The sequence below is a fragment of the Opisthocomus hoazin genome, chromosome 2 (assembly GCF_030867145.1).
Source record: "Opisthocomus hoazin isolate bOpiHoa1 chromosome 2, bOpiHoa1.hap1, whole genome shotgun sequence".
Classification (NCBI taxonomy): domain Eukaryota; kingdom Metazoa; phylum Chordata; class Aves; order Opisthocomiformes; family Opisthocomidae; genus Opisthocomus; species Opisthocomus hoazin.
This window is the reverse complement of record NC_134415.1, coordinates 37,825,896-37,839,073: the sequence shown is the minus strand read 5'-3', so window position 1 is coordinate 37,839,073 and position 13,178 is coordinate 37,825,896. Positions and strand designations below refer to the sequence as shown.

Sequence of the window (13,178 nt, the reverse complement as noted above, 5' to 3'; positions counted from 1 at the left end):
CGGCGGGGCTGAGGAGCTGGCTGCGGGCCCCGCCAAGCGGGTCGGGCCCGAGGACGCCTGGCCCCAGCGGGAGCCTTCCTGCAGGGTCTGCAGATGCCCGGTGGCTGGGCAGAGCTGGGTCCGGTCCGTCACCCACCGGCTTGCAGGTCCCAGGGCAGGGGCAGCACCGCGCCTGCGATGGCCAGTGCCACCCAGCCTGGTGGCTGTCCTCTGGGCACGAGCCCTCCGCGCGCCTCCTGGTCTGGCCGTGGCCTCCCATGGTGGGACAGAAGAACCTGGAGGTGTATTATCCAGGTGCCTCTCTGCACCGGGGGGAGATAGCTATCTGGAAGCCATTTGGATGCCCCAGTAGCTTGGAAATGGAAAGGGAAGGGTTGGAAGGGACTCCCTTCACATTGGGCAGGCGCTAACTGTGAGGCTGAACTGCTGGAGGAGAGCTAGGGCACTCTTTGGGAGCTGCTGTACCCTGCCGGTCTGTGCTGTAAGAACATGAGAGCCGTCTCTGACCAAGGCCCATCTCCCCAGGAACGCGCCTCCAAATCCAACCAACCACCCAGACACCCAACCGAACGTGAGCCGTAGCTGGTAGAGCAGAGCTTTGCTGCCTACGTGGCAATTCAGAGATCGCACTGGCTACACTTTTCACCCAAAATCTCGCAGAAGGTCTGGGCTCGGTTGGGAATATGTCTCCCACGCCTCCACATCTTCAGCCAAGCTCAAAAACATCTCTCTCCCTTCCCCGCTCCTCCCTGGCCACAATGTGGTGCACACTCTAGCTTCTGCATTTGCTAGGTACTGAGTGTGAAGTAAGAAACTAATTTGCTATAAAAGTGGCTGGAAGGGAGCGATAGTTCGACATCACAGGACAGACTGTCGGGGTCTTCCAGCCTCCTGCCACCTCTCTCCTTGCAGCCTGTTGTAGATGCTTGGGGCACCTCCATTCTTTCATTCCAGTGGCCGGACCCTCTCATGGGGCGGCAGTTGGGGGGGGCTGCTCTCGGTGGCCTCCCTGGGGCTTACATCAGCTGCCACTGCATCGTCGCCCCCCGTGCAGAGAACAAGCCCTGCTATTGAGGCCGGGCTGGGGACAGGCAGCAGGTCCTGCCTGCAGCCTGGTACATCTGGACACAATGGCAAGGAGAATAAGTGACTGTTTCATGCATGATGAGATGGAAGAAGAGAAAAAATATGCTAATGGAGAAATGTTTGGCTAATTATGATAACACAGTCTCTGCAGAGGGACCTGAAATAGGCACAAACACTTCTGTTCTCAGTACTCATGAGAACCTGGAGACTTTTTTGGGGTTTCTACACGCTGCAGGCAAACTAGGCAGAGCAGGGCTCCCCACCATGGGCAGGACCTGGACTGGCAAGACCCATGAACGGAAAGGATGGCTGTAGGCAGAGAGCGATCCAATATTTAGCCCTTTAGACAAACGCATGAAGGTTTGGGATCAGGCCCCGCCCCAGTCTTCCCAGGAGCATCAGCTGGTTAAACACACCAAGGATCTTCTCAGACTGAAACGCCCAGAAGCAGGAACATGGGGTCTGAACAGCACCGATGTCCCAAGCCCCGTGGGTCCCCACTTCCCCAGCTGCAGCCGTGGTGGAGCAGGCAGCTGGGCACCCAGCCCAGCTGCCCGCCTTGCTGCGAGCGTCCCCAGGGGGCTGGGGGAGTCACCTCGTGCCTGACATACGTGGGAGATGCAGGGCTGGGCTCTCTCGAGCGCTCTCAGAGAAGCTTTTGCTTCTTTGCCCGGAGTACTTCATTACTCACTGGGGCAAGGACTGGCACACACTGCCCCAGCCAAGCGCCCAGGGCACGGTGAGGTGGGCTTGCTCTTACCGTCTCCGGCCAAATGAATAATGGAGTGTCCGCTTCAGCGTGGAACAACAACGAGGGCAGAGTGACGCACGCGTGCGTGGGGAAATACACAGCGTAGAGTGAAACCCTGGGCAGATGGAGCTGGTGTCCCTCTGCCACCACGGTGCAGATGTGCTCAGAGGATGGCTCCCTCTGCTCCTTCCCCAGCTGTGTTTCGGGTCTGCAGACAGATGTCCGAAACCCTCACTCACCCTCAGCTCACCGACACCTATGTGGTTCAAAGCTGGCTCACCCCACAGCACTCCTCCCTGCATCCACGGTCGTCAGTTGGTCTGTTCTTGGATCTTTCCACCCACTTTTGAAGACATCAAGCCTATACCTCCTGCCATGGTGTTTCCCTGTGATTCTTGCACTGCGCTGCTGATCCAGGCCGCTGGGTCCTATATTATCAGTATAATTTGCTTTCACTCCGCATCGAAGGAATTCTCCCTAACTACTAGTTCTCCCAACCGCTGCGCAGGGACAGCATCCAGCCCATATCCAGAGATCTGTGTACCCTGTTGTTAAAACAACCAGAGTGCTGGCTGTTATCCACAGTCGTCCTCACCGCTAAAAAGTTTTTCTTGGGTTCAATTTGAAAATCCCTTGCTCTAGCTCAATTTTTTCAGTTCCTAGTTATTTTTGCATCCACAAGTCTTTGGCTGTTGGTGAAGAAGCTGTTGTTTAGCCCTGGAACGGCTCCAAGTCTTTCCACTGGATGTATTAGTTATCCTAAATTCATAACCATCACTGGGGTATTTTTAGCTCCGTGCAGCAGTCGTCAAACAAACCCTGCCACAAGATCTGCAGGACTCCTTGAGGTCCCTCGCAGCCCTGCTCCTTCTGAAGGTCCAGGCTCAATCATGCAGAGGGGACCATGAAATCCCACCTGAGGAGCCAGATGGGACTGCGACCAAGCACCTCGTCCCATCCCCACGCAGTCCGTGTCCAGGCTGCAGCTGAGCGCGCAGACAGGCACAGCTTGTGTTTTTTTGTAGGAAAGCAGTCGGCTCTGCCTGGGCTCGGTGGTGCCTTTCAATCCTGAGCCCTCAGGGAGGTGGGGAGGTGCCTGCGACCCTTGCTCCGGCCATGCGATGCTTACTGCTACAGAAATATGCCAAAAAACTGGTAGGAACAAAAGCAGAGGAGTCCTTTGCTCCGGATTTGGCTGCTGCTTGCATTATGAACTTGGAGCTGCGTTGTCTACCAGCCGGGCTGATCCTCCAAGCAGCCCCACATCCACACTTAATCCCTTTGGAGACTCTGGAAACAGCCTCCCCTTTTTTATAAAAGCAGGAGTTGGTCCGTCCGGCCTCCCCCCGACTCCCCGGCAGTCCCTCCCGGCCCACACGCTTTGCCAAGCGCTCGCTGGTCTGGGTTTAATAAGCAGCGGCTCTAATCCAGTGATGGAAACTGGAGGTGGATGCCGCAACGGAGCACGGCGCGGGGCCGCAGGGAGGTGGTGGCAAGAGCTTCTGGATCATTCCTCTCCCTCCTCGTCCATATTTCTGCAGTGGCATGGCTGAGGCTTGGATTAGAAAACGCACCATGCCACAGCTGTGCCTGCTTCTGGAGCAGGGTACACTCTGGCCTCCCCCTTCTTCGACCCAGCTCCACGTGGGATTGGAAAATACTGCCTGAATATGAAATAGAAACCAGGACCTGCAGGACACCTCCACTTTGGTGGGCTGGCAGCCAGAGACCAGCAGGACATCCCAGTTCCTGGAGGGCACTAAATGCCTGTGTCTCAGCAGCTGGGCTTTGCTCTGGGTGTTTGTAAAATAACACTTTTCCAGGAGCACTCGAGGTGTTCACCACTTAGGTCCCTATTCCACTGTTTCTCCGTCCCCTCAGCTCTGCTCTGTGAGATGCCCCAAAAGCTGATGGAGGAGCACTAGCTGGAGAGCCATGGAGGTGGAAGGCAGGAGCACCCCTCAGGAGGTCCATACAGCTCCCCAAAGCCTCTGTCATTCCCCAGCCAGTCATTCACTACTGTGCTTTAATCAGCAGGTAACCCTCAGCCCAGCCTGCCGCCCTGGTGGAAAAATGCGGTTGCAGTGCTGCCGAAGATGAGCATCGTGTTTTCTAGGACAGAGCTACCCCAGAGTCAAGGATGGGTTTTGGTGGAAGCCACATTCCTTAGGTGGCTCCCAGTTTGGGGATCTCTTGTGAGCTGGAGGAAAGTGCTGATATGGCACACATGAACTTTGGAGGTGAGGCCAGAGTAGTTGGCAGTAATGTCTTGCGACTTGCAAACCAAGTTTGCAACTAGACATGAATCCCAAGCCCTTTCCCTCCAAGACAGGAGTGACATCTGTGTAGGAGGAGAATTGCTCCTGGCCAGCTGGGGTGTCATGCGGGACCTGGGACGGCCACCTCTCTCCGAAGCTGGAGAAGGGGTGGTGTCTCATGAGCAGAGCAGGCAGAGGCTGAGGACAAGATGAAATTTAGTAGTCCCAACGGCAAGATCTAGTACTTGGAGACACGATGAAGCCCAGGGGAATCCCTGCACAGGGAAGGGCTGCATTTCCCACTGGCCTCACCAAGAACATGACGTTCTTGTGGCATGCTTTGTTCTCCCCTCCTGGCCACAACAGGGCTCCCGCTGTGCAACTCCATCTGAAATCTGGTGGCGGATTGCTCCGGGCTGTTTCAAGGCGTAATGACACAAGCTTTGAAATGGGGCAAGGTCAAACATCCATGTGGTTCATCAGTTCCTCCATCCCTCATGGGGATGTTTTGAGCAGAACTTACCTCAACTTGTTCTGTCAGAGAATTTACTTGAACAGACTTATATCCACAGAGGGAGGGCTGTGAAGCTACCACCTTCCGTGGCTCAGACAGCAGTGAATGAATGGTGTTAAGCAGCTGATTTCGCACTCCCGGACACATCTTTTGGGGGCGAAGATTGACACCAGAGAGACATACCAACCAGTAACTTCAGATTCTCAGTTGCATGCCCAACCAGACCCACTTTGCAAGCATCTCCTGCTCTCCATGACACTCAGGAGTCCCTAATCAATCACTCTGTGTGTGTCTGTTTTGTTGGCACTTGGAAAATATTTTCCATTCTACTCTTAATTTTCACCCAGAATTTTGCATTGTTTCAGTTCAGAACAATGCTGGGGGGGAGGAAAGCAGAAACAGGTGAGTGACTGGTAGAGGGTTGTGCTAGATGGGCTCAGACCCACCTAGCTAGGATAGCTTGAGATGCCAGACCCATGCACCTTAGCCTGTGGCAGAAGTTAACGTTCCCTCTGCTGTGATGGAGATGCACCTTTGTTCCAGCTGCTCCTACTCTCGGGCCAGCACGTGCCATGGTCCCCCAAGCCTCGCATCAAGGCTTGGGCTGCTTGAAAGTTTCCACACAGCTATCCCAGGTGTTGGAGAGCTGTAGAGCTGTAGAGCCAGTTCTCTCTAGTCTCAGCACCATCCTGCGGTCACTCAGGAAGGGCAGCTGGTAGACTGAGCATAGCTGGATCCACCCCGACGTTGTGCGCTGTGATGCTGCAGCTGGTGGAAAGCTGTATCACTGTGCCAGAGCAGGCTTGTAGCAGGAAAAGCCAGCCTAAGGGCAAAGCCAGGAACACAAGCTAATTTGGGAACACAATGGTTATGCTAATCAAAACACCTTCCAGAGGAGAAGGGAAGGAAATTACCTAATCCTTCACCATGCAACCAACACGGTGTCCCAGTGCCCAGTCCACAGGATCAGGGCTGTATACAGCGTGAAAGAAAGGGAATCCCCGTCTGGGCAAGCAGAAAAGCATAGCGAGCTCTTTCGTCCAGACCCTCTTCATCCACATTGGATGCAGGAGTCCCTCTCTTCCCGTCCCCAAACTGGCTTTAGGCCCAGATGACTTTGTGTCTTTCTTGAAAATTTGGCTGGACACAAACTCACGTGACTCCAGGAGCTGGGACTTAACAAGAAACTTCTTCAAGACTTACAAAACCTGGCGAGATGGGGTGCAGGCTGTCTTGCTCCACCGCCAAAAGATTGTGATGGGGTAATTGCTGGTCATATCAAGGGAACTCTTCTCACTTTCCATGTATAACCTTAGCAGGGTTCATGCTCGTTACCTGACTCAACATCTGGAAATTGTAGTCCAACTGAAAAGAGCCCAGGAAGGACCTCCTAACATGCCAGGAACAAACACAGCTCCCACCTTTGAGAAATCCCAGGGCATGGCCCCAGATGGAGAATTTAAGGTATTTTGGGGTTGCTAGCATTACAGAGCACAAGAGGACATGAATGCACTTGCAGAATTAAATAAACAGCCACAAAGTACCTCTGGCTTAAAAGAAACACACCTCTGCTGGGGGGAAGCTTCTCTGGTTGAAGCTCTCCCATGTTCAAGACCCTCCTCTGCCTATTGCCACCACACCTCAGACGTGAAACTGGTGCAACACCTCTCCTCCCCTGGTTGAAGCATCCTTTGGGGAGTGCAGAGGCATTTGCTTCACCAGGTACCTTTTGCCCGGTGCAACCCGCATAAAGCACAGGGGTAGGAAGAGACATCAGTCCATCCCTTCAGCTGTGCACGTGAGAGAGAGCGTGTCCCCCACCAGCTGGGGACAGAGTCAGAAGGGTGATCGACTGGCTGGTGACACCAAGAAATTGAAGGCATGTACACTCTGCAGGGACAGACACGCTGCCAGACAGACAAAACTAGGCTCACGTAATCCATGCATCTACTTCTCATCAGCAGCTGACCTCCAACCAATCTAGCGATGGGCCGTAAGCTTCAAGGGCGCTGATGAGAACAGTAGAGGCACCCAGAGGGCCCACGCGTCCTTTGGCTGGGTGAAAGGCACAACGAGCAGTCGGGGGGGCTGCACACCGCATGGGAAGAGCAGCAGGGGGGACCTGGCTTCCCATCCAAAAAAAGAGCTGCACAGCGAAGCTCGAGGTCCACAAGACACTCACACCCCTGAAGGCCACAGGGAAGAGGGAGCTCAAAACATGGCAGCCATCACCCTGCCCCACCAGCTCCTCTTCTCTCCGGGCTGGTTTTACCAGGAACCAGTGGGGGGAAAGTGTGAACCGTGTCCATGGTCAGAGGTTTGGATGTACCCCGAGGGACTGCAAAATCTTGGCACAAGAGCCAGGAAGGGAAAGCACAGACCTGAAGGGGTTTCTTCTGTTCCACAGTGCAATGAAAGCTGCAGAGAGAGATAACGCTTTCCACCCTGATGCTCGCCTCTGGACAGACAATTTGTTTTTATGTATTTATTTATAACTGTCACGTCGCCCCGGCACACAGCCTGAGTCTCTCTCACCTCAGGTTCTGCCCAGCGATGAGAAGCGGGAAAAGTAAATAGCACTGTTCTAAAGTCATCCTCCTGGGCTGCTCGGTGAGACTTCAGCACAACCCTGCAGAAAAAAAACACGTCCCCCTGGCTTTGTGTCCTGCCTCTATAGACATGCTACTAATGGCAGTTCGCAGTATGTCACGCCAAGCCGCCGCGAAGCACTTTGGGTGGAAAGGCAGTACCATCAACCCCACATTTCAGGAGGAGAAATGAGGGCGGAGGGAGGTCGCAGCGTCTCCTAGGTCTCTCCCGGGCCAGCAGTGGAGGCATCTCCCAGGTCCTCGTGAATGTGCTGACTCGCCAACGAGCACGGCATCATCCCACCATTCATGTCTGTCGATGCACAGTGGTTCCTCCCAAAGAGTCGTCGCATATTTTTACGGACTAAAAAAAAAAATAAGTCCTGTTTTCCCCACCACTCCCTCAAATTTTAAGGAGCTTTCTATGGAAAACAATTCGCTTGCAGATTTTTCCCCTGTGTAATTTCTCCTGTTTGAATGTTTCTCCAGCCGACAGACGCCAAAGGGACACCAGTGGAGCGTGGAACCGATCTGTGAGTCAGCAGTGGGGGGGAGATGGGAAGTCAGCAGACACCTGTGTTGGAGCAAAGACCAGGGGAGGCAGATCTGCCAGGATCCTCTCCTCCGACACAGGACATGAGTGCTCCATCAGCTCCCACAGATGCAGAAGGGGCCATGGCTGGACCCCTCTTGGTCCAGGGCAGCCTGGGCAGGACAGGCAGGTGTGCAGACGTGCTGTGGGTGCAGGAGTTGGGTTGTACCCGAAGCTGGGTGTGCCTGGGAGAGGTCCTCTGTGGGACTCAGCCACCCTTTCTTCCCCTGCCACCCCTCTGGTCTGCCTGGAGGGATAGAAACCTTCACCCTCTGAGCTCAACACCACCTGAGCTTACATAGCTCCCACACCACTGCTTATTCCTCTGCTCCTGTGCACTAGAAAACGCAGACAATCCCTCTACCTGCATTTTGTTAAATCTCTTTATTTCCCTGCCACCTGAAGCCCTCAGCCCTCCACTTGCTCCTTAGGACTAATTTCTTATGCTGGGCACAAGCATCCGACGCGTACTCGCTAGGGTGAGGGGAGCTTTGCAAAGGGCCACCAGCACATCTCTGTCTCTGCTGGAAAAATCTTGCTTTAGACGTCCTGGGATCTGCCACATCAGCCCTGAAACGTATCAGAAGTCTCGCAACCAGACACACCTAGGGATTGTTATTTACCCAGAGAAGCTGAACCAGTGTAAACGGAGCGCTTGGAATGTACTGACTCTGTTAGGGGACCGCTGAACCAGATCCTGAGTAGAAGAAGTAGAAGAAGGAGAAAAAGAAAGAAAAAGAGAAAAGAAAGTTAAAAAACCCACAAACAACTAAAAGAATTTTTTTAAGCAGCTCTCCTTCCAAAACATATAGCAGGAAACCTCAGGCTTGGGGAGAGGTTAAATCTGTGTGTGAGGTGGCACTGAATAATGCCAAGGTAAATCCTAACTTTGAATTCCTCTTCTTAGGGCAGAGCCATGTACCTGCACGCCTCCGTCTGAGAACACACTGTGCTTTCTGCCTGCAAAAAACACTTTGTACTCGGGAGTCTCTTAGCAAAGCAGGGATTTTTATACTAGCAAATAAAAAAAAAAAGACTCAGGTGCCAGGCTTGTATTTCAGCCAGGTGAGGGGTTTGAACGTCAGCAAGCCCGGACCTTGCTGCAGCAGCACAGTACGATGGCTGATGTTGGGGTGTCAAAACATCAGGAGTCTGGGGCCTGGGGAAATTTTCAGGTCTGCGGAGGGGAGCTGGGAGTTGTGGGAGAAATTCAAAGTCCCGTTCCAGGTTTGCCAGAGGTATCTTGCTTGTCCCCCCCCCACCCCAAGACAACAGACTGGTATTGAATTAACACAGCAGGATGGCTGCTTGTGCCAGCGCTGTGAGAGCGGCGTTGAACTCTGGCAGGGGGAAGGCACCCTAAAATCCTAAAATTCCCCACTAGGCTTTGCCCTGTGTCTCCAAGGGGATCTCCAAGGGCTGCCTCCAAAACACCTCTTCCCTCGGACGCACCGTCGCTCATCCCCCTGCCCTGCGCCTGGCTCACCTGCTCACATTTGAAGTTCCCCAGATACTCACGCACCGCCTAACACCCGGCCTGGCACCTCGGTGCTATCGCCTTGCCTTTCAGGTGTGCTGAAACAAAAAAACACTCTGGAGGGGAAGGCACATTCCCAGCCACCCACACTTCGGGGCTGCTGGAGAGCCATCGCCCGTGATTCGAGTTGTAAGAGGACTTTTGGCCAGCAATCGCCTCAGCAAGGGGCAGCGCTATCCGGTGTTCGACAGGGGCCTTAAAAATAAAACCACAGGAGACAGAACAGGGGGAAGCTGTGGAGTAAGGTCACCGCGACACTGGCCGGTTTGAAGCGCTCTGACACAGCGGAGCCGTCCCGTGGGCAGCGACCTTCGGCGAGCTCGCGCCGCCCAGGGAGCCGAGCGGCCGAACCTGCCGAGCGTGCCGACGCCGCGACGATCCATCCCAGCTGGCAGCAGAGGCTCCCCTTTCCGCTGCCGTGGGCGGTGACTCTCCGAAAGTTAATTAATCTCTTCATACAGCATAATTAACCTGCGGGAATCACTTATAAAGAACAACATGTTGTAAACCCCGAGCGTTAAGATGTCACATAAATGGCAAGATTATCTCGAAAAAACCCCACTGAATCCCTTCAAATAATACTTTTTGGGGTCTTTCTGACTCAGCAGCACACGCTTAAAACTTAACAGAGGGCAGGGGGTCACGCTCTCTGGACCTTTCCCCAGCCATGCTGGTTAGAAATGAACCCACAGGCTTTCTGATAGCAGCTGGAATTTCACGTGTCCACGTGCTGCTGGAAGAGCAGACTTCAAGCACAGCTTCCCAGCGGCAGCCACCCATGCCAGGGCTGCAAGAGGTCCCAGCAGCACGGCAGAAGAGGACGGGGCTAGCCGTGTCCCGGAACAAAGCCGACACATTCACTGCCGGAAAGCTGCAGTTTGTCCCCAGCTTTATATATATGGCAAGCTGTACTTTGGCTCTGTGTACTCAGGGGAAATATTTACCTTGAGAGGCACAATGTAAAGCTTGTCTGCATAGCTACCTCTGCTCCTAATTGTATACTGCCCCGTCAACCTCTGAAATGCGCATCGCCACACTCACACACGCACACCTTCTCCAGGAAATAAAAGTCATATGCAAAAGGATTGTCCCTCACACAGGAGCTGGTTTAAAGGCTGGTATTTTTTCCCCATCTGGTTCCCAGAATTAAAGGACTATCTTGACTCCTAGGCGAGAGGTATTTTCCTAAAAGAGTCAGATTTCCATTAATACCTAAAAAACTGCCAAGAGATACCGGTCGACTTGCCCTAGTTCAAGTGGAACAGCAAGATACACACTTGTTTGCCAGTCTGTAGATATTACTGAGGGCACTTTGTTCCAAAGAGCAGACCAAAGGCTTTGGGAATAAATGCACTTTGGTAGCTATTCAGGCAGGATCATCAATGCCTTGCTCAACCATCAGCACCTGCGCTCCCAGGTGAGAGGTTGCCTCCTGGGAGATGCAGTGGGGTGGACTGTCTCCGCTGATGGCTCTCCATCATCTGCGTGGCTCCAAGGAGGAGGACCCATGGGCAACGCAGCGGCTCAGCCCTGCTCCTCCGCAGCCTCTGTTCTCCAAACCACACCCTCACTCTGGGTTCCTTTATCTTTGAATGTCAGGCCATATCATTTTTTAGAAGGTGCTAAAGATTTACGGCCAGGGCTTTGACTGGAAAATTTTCTGCATTTATTAGTATTATGTTGGTACAAGAAAAAGGAGGGAAGGACTTGCAATATAGACTGTGCAAACTCAGATCTGTGTTGCTCATAAAATGGCTTTTCACCCTTACTTCATTAGAAAGCTGTCAGTCCAAGCAGACAACAGACAGGTCTCCTTGCCTGCACAGCACCAAGCTGCACACTAGGTCACAGGAGGGCCCAACATGAACCCCCCCATCTCCCAGCCCAAAGGGCAGGTTTGTGACCGCAAGGCTACTCTTCCTCCCTGGTCACCTAGAAAAAATACAGTCACCCCAGAATTTACCTGCATCACCCTGCAGCAATTCAAATAAAACCTAGCTAAGCCAATCAGAGCGTTTGATTTATCCATGCTTGTTTATTAATTGAGTGGATTGATGAAGCTACATTCATTAATCCAGCTAATTAAACGTTCTGCCCTACTCATGCCACTGCTTGGGAACAAGAAGTTTTGCTCTGGCATTCTCACCTTCCAGGGAGAAACGCTGCCTGTTATGTGGGAAGGGGCAAGGCTCACGCGGAGATCAAGGGGCAATTACAGGCGCAGGCAGGGGTCAGGCACCGGCAGCGCTGGGGTGGATCCGGCTGGTCCTGTGCCTGACGGCGACCAAGCAAATAAACAGGTGATAAACTCTGAGCAAACACGTCTTCTGGGGAGCCTGTGCCTTTGCAAAAGAGTCTGAGGCTCAAACTAATAATAATAATAATAATGATCATAATAACAACATCAAAAAAAAAATAATGATAATAATGATGATGATGACACCTGACACTTCTGAATCTTCTTTAGCTGCTCTGAATGGTTTGCAAGAGGCAAGCTCGTAGTGGATCTTGTGATGTTTTAAGAGTTACACGGGGCCAGATGGAGAAGGGGACACCCAAGGGTGTGCATGGCCACTTTTGAGAGAGCGATGCCACTCCTGTAACCAGCAGCTGCCGGGAACTTTTTGCAATCAAACGGCGGGAGTTAAAGAAAAAAGCAGCCTGTCAGTAAATATACTTAGCAAATTCAAACAGTGAACGAGTTCCAGGAAATTGAGATAACCCTGTAGGCACAAAGATCCTGATCCAAAGCCCATGGAAGTCAGTGGAAAAGAAAACCATGTTAGCTTTTAGCAGGTTTTGGATGAAGCCCAAGGAAAGTCAAATAAGCGATCCAGTCCCAATGACTCTGTATTTCTTCCCAATTAAATAGCCACCCAAATCTCACACACCTTCCCTGGCAGCTCTTCACTCGCAGTTTGGCCCCCACACTGGAGTTTGTACCAAGGGCTACCTATACATACATTTTTTTACTCACTAACTTCTACTGGGTCCTGCCTTCCTGGCAGCTCTCTGGTGTCTGCAGCTTTGTCCCCAGACTGAGCATTTGGCATTTCTCCTTGAGCCTCCCATACTTACAAGGATATCTGAAGATTTTGAAAGGCAGCAAACAAAAAGTGAGCAGCCTCCAAACTGGCAAACTTCCACGTAACCTCACGGCACTCAAACCCAGGGTGTCACAGGTCACCAACATCCCCCAGCATGGAGAGGACACAGGACAGGAGAAGCCAGTCACTTGCCAGGCTGAAGAAGATGCAGTCCCATCATCCTGCACCCATCACGGGGTGGAAGCCCCCAGCCTCCCGCAGGCACATGTATCCCAAGCAAAGATGGGCCCAGAGGCATCGGTGAGAAGCAGCAAAAGTCAGCTCTTCATAGATCCAGCTGAGCTCTGGTTATACGCTCTGCCAACCACTTTGCCTCGTGCTTGCTGGGAAGATCATTGCATGCAAGCTGGCCACCGTCCAGAGGTCCAGAATCCAGCAGGCAAAGGAGAAGACCCAACATCTCCCCCCTTCCAAAAACATTTAACCAATCTGCCAGTTTTTAAGCCCGTCAGCCCTGACTCGACCCCACTGAATGCCAATGGTTGATGAGGGTTAATCATTTCATGTCATCCACCCTCCAAGATAACAACGTGGCCGTTGAGTCAGATCCTGAGCTGAGGTGGGAGCCCGGTGCCCCATCCACATCTGCAGAGCTGCACCCTTCACCGTGCTGGATCTGTCCCTCTCTGCCTGGGCATCACCCCAGCTTCAGCCATCCCAAAATGCTGCATCTTTCATCTGACCTCGCCTGTTGCTAGCAGGCAGCTATCAGATCCTCCAAATAAGAGCTGCTCATCTTTAGGGG

General features: G+C 52.9%; 1 long non-coding RNA gene across 1 annotated transcript; it reads right to left on the bottom strand.

Annotated features, from left to right (window-relative positions):
• Window positions 1–7,110: 7,110 nt before the first annotated feature.
• LOC142360489 (uncharacterized) lies at window positions 7,111–12,891 on the bottom strand. Its single transcript, XR_012763095.1, has 3 exons — window positions 8,413–12,891; window positions 7,360–7,561; window positions 7,111–7,238 (listed from the first exon to the last, which is right to left on the bottom strand). It is a non-coding gene; the product is annotated as an uncharacterized LOC142360489 (long non-coding RNA).
• Between the last annotated feature and the right edge of the window lie 287 nt (window positions 12,892–13,178).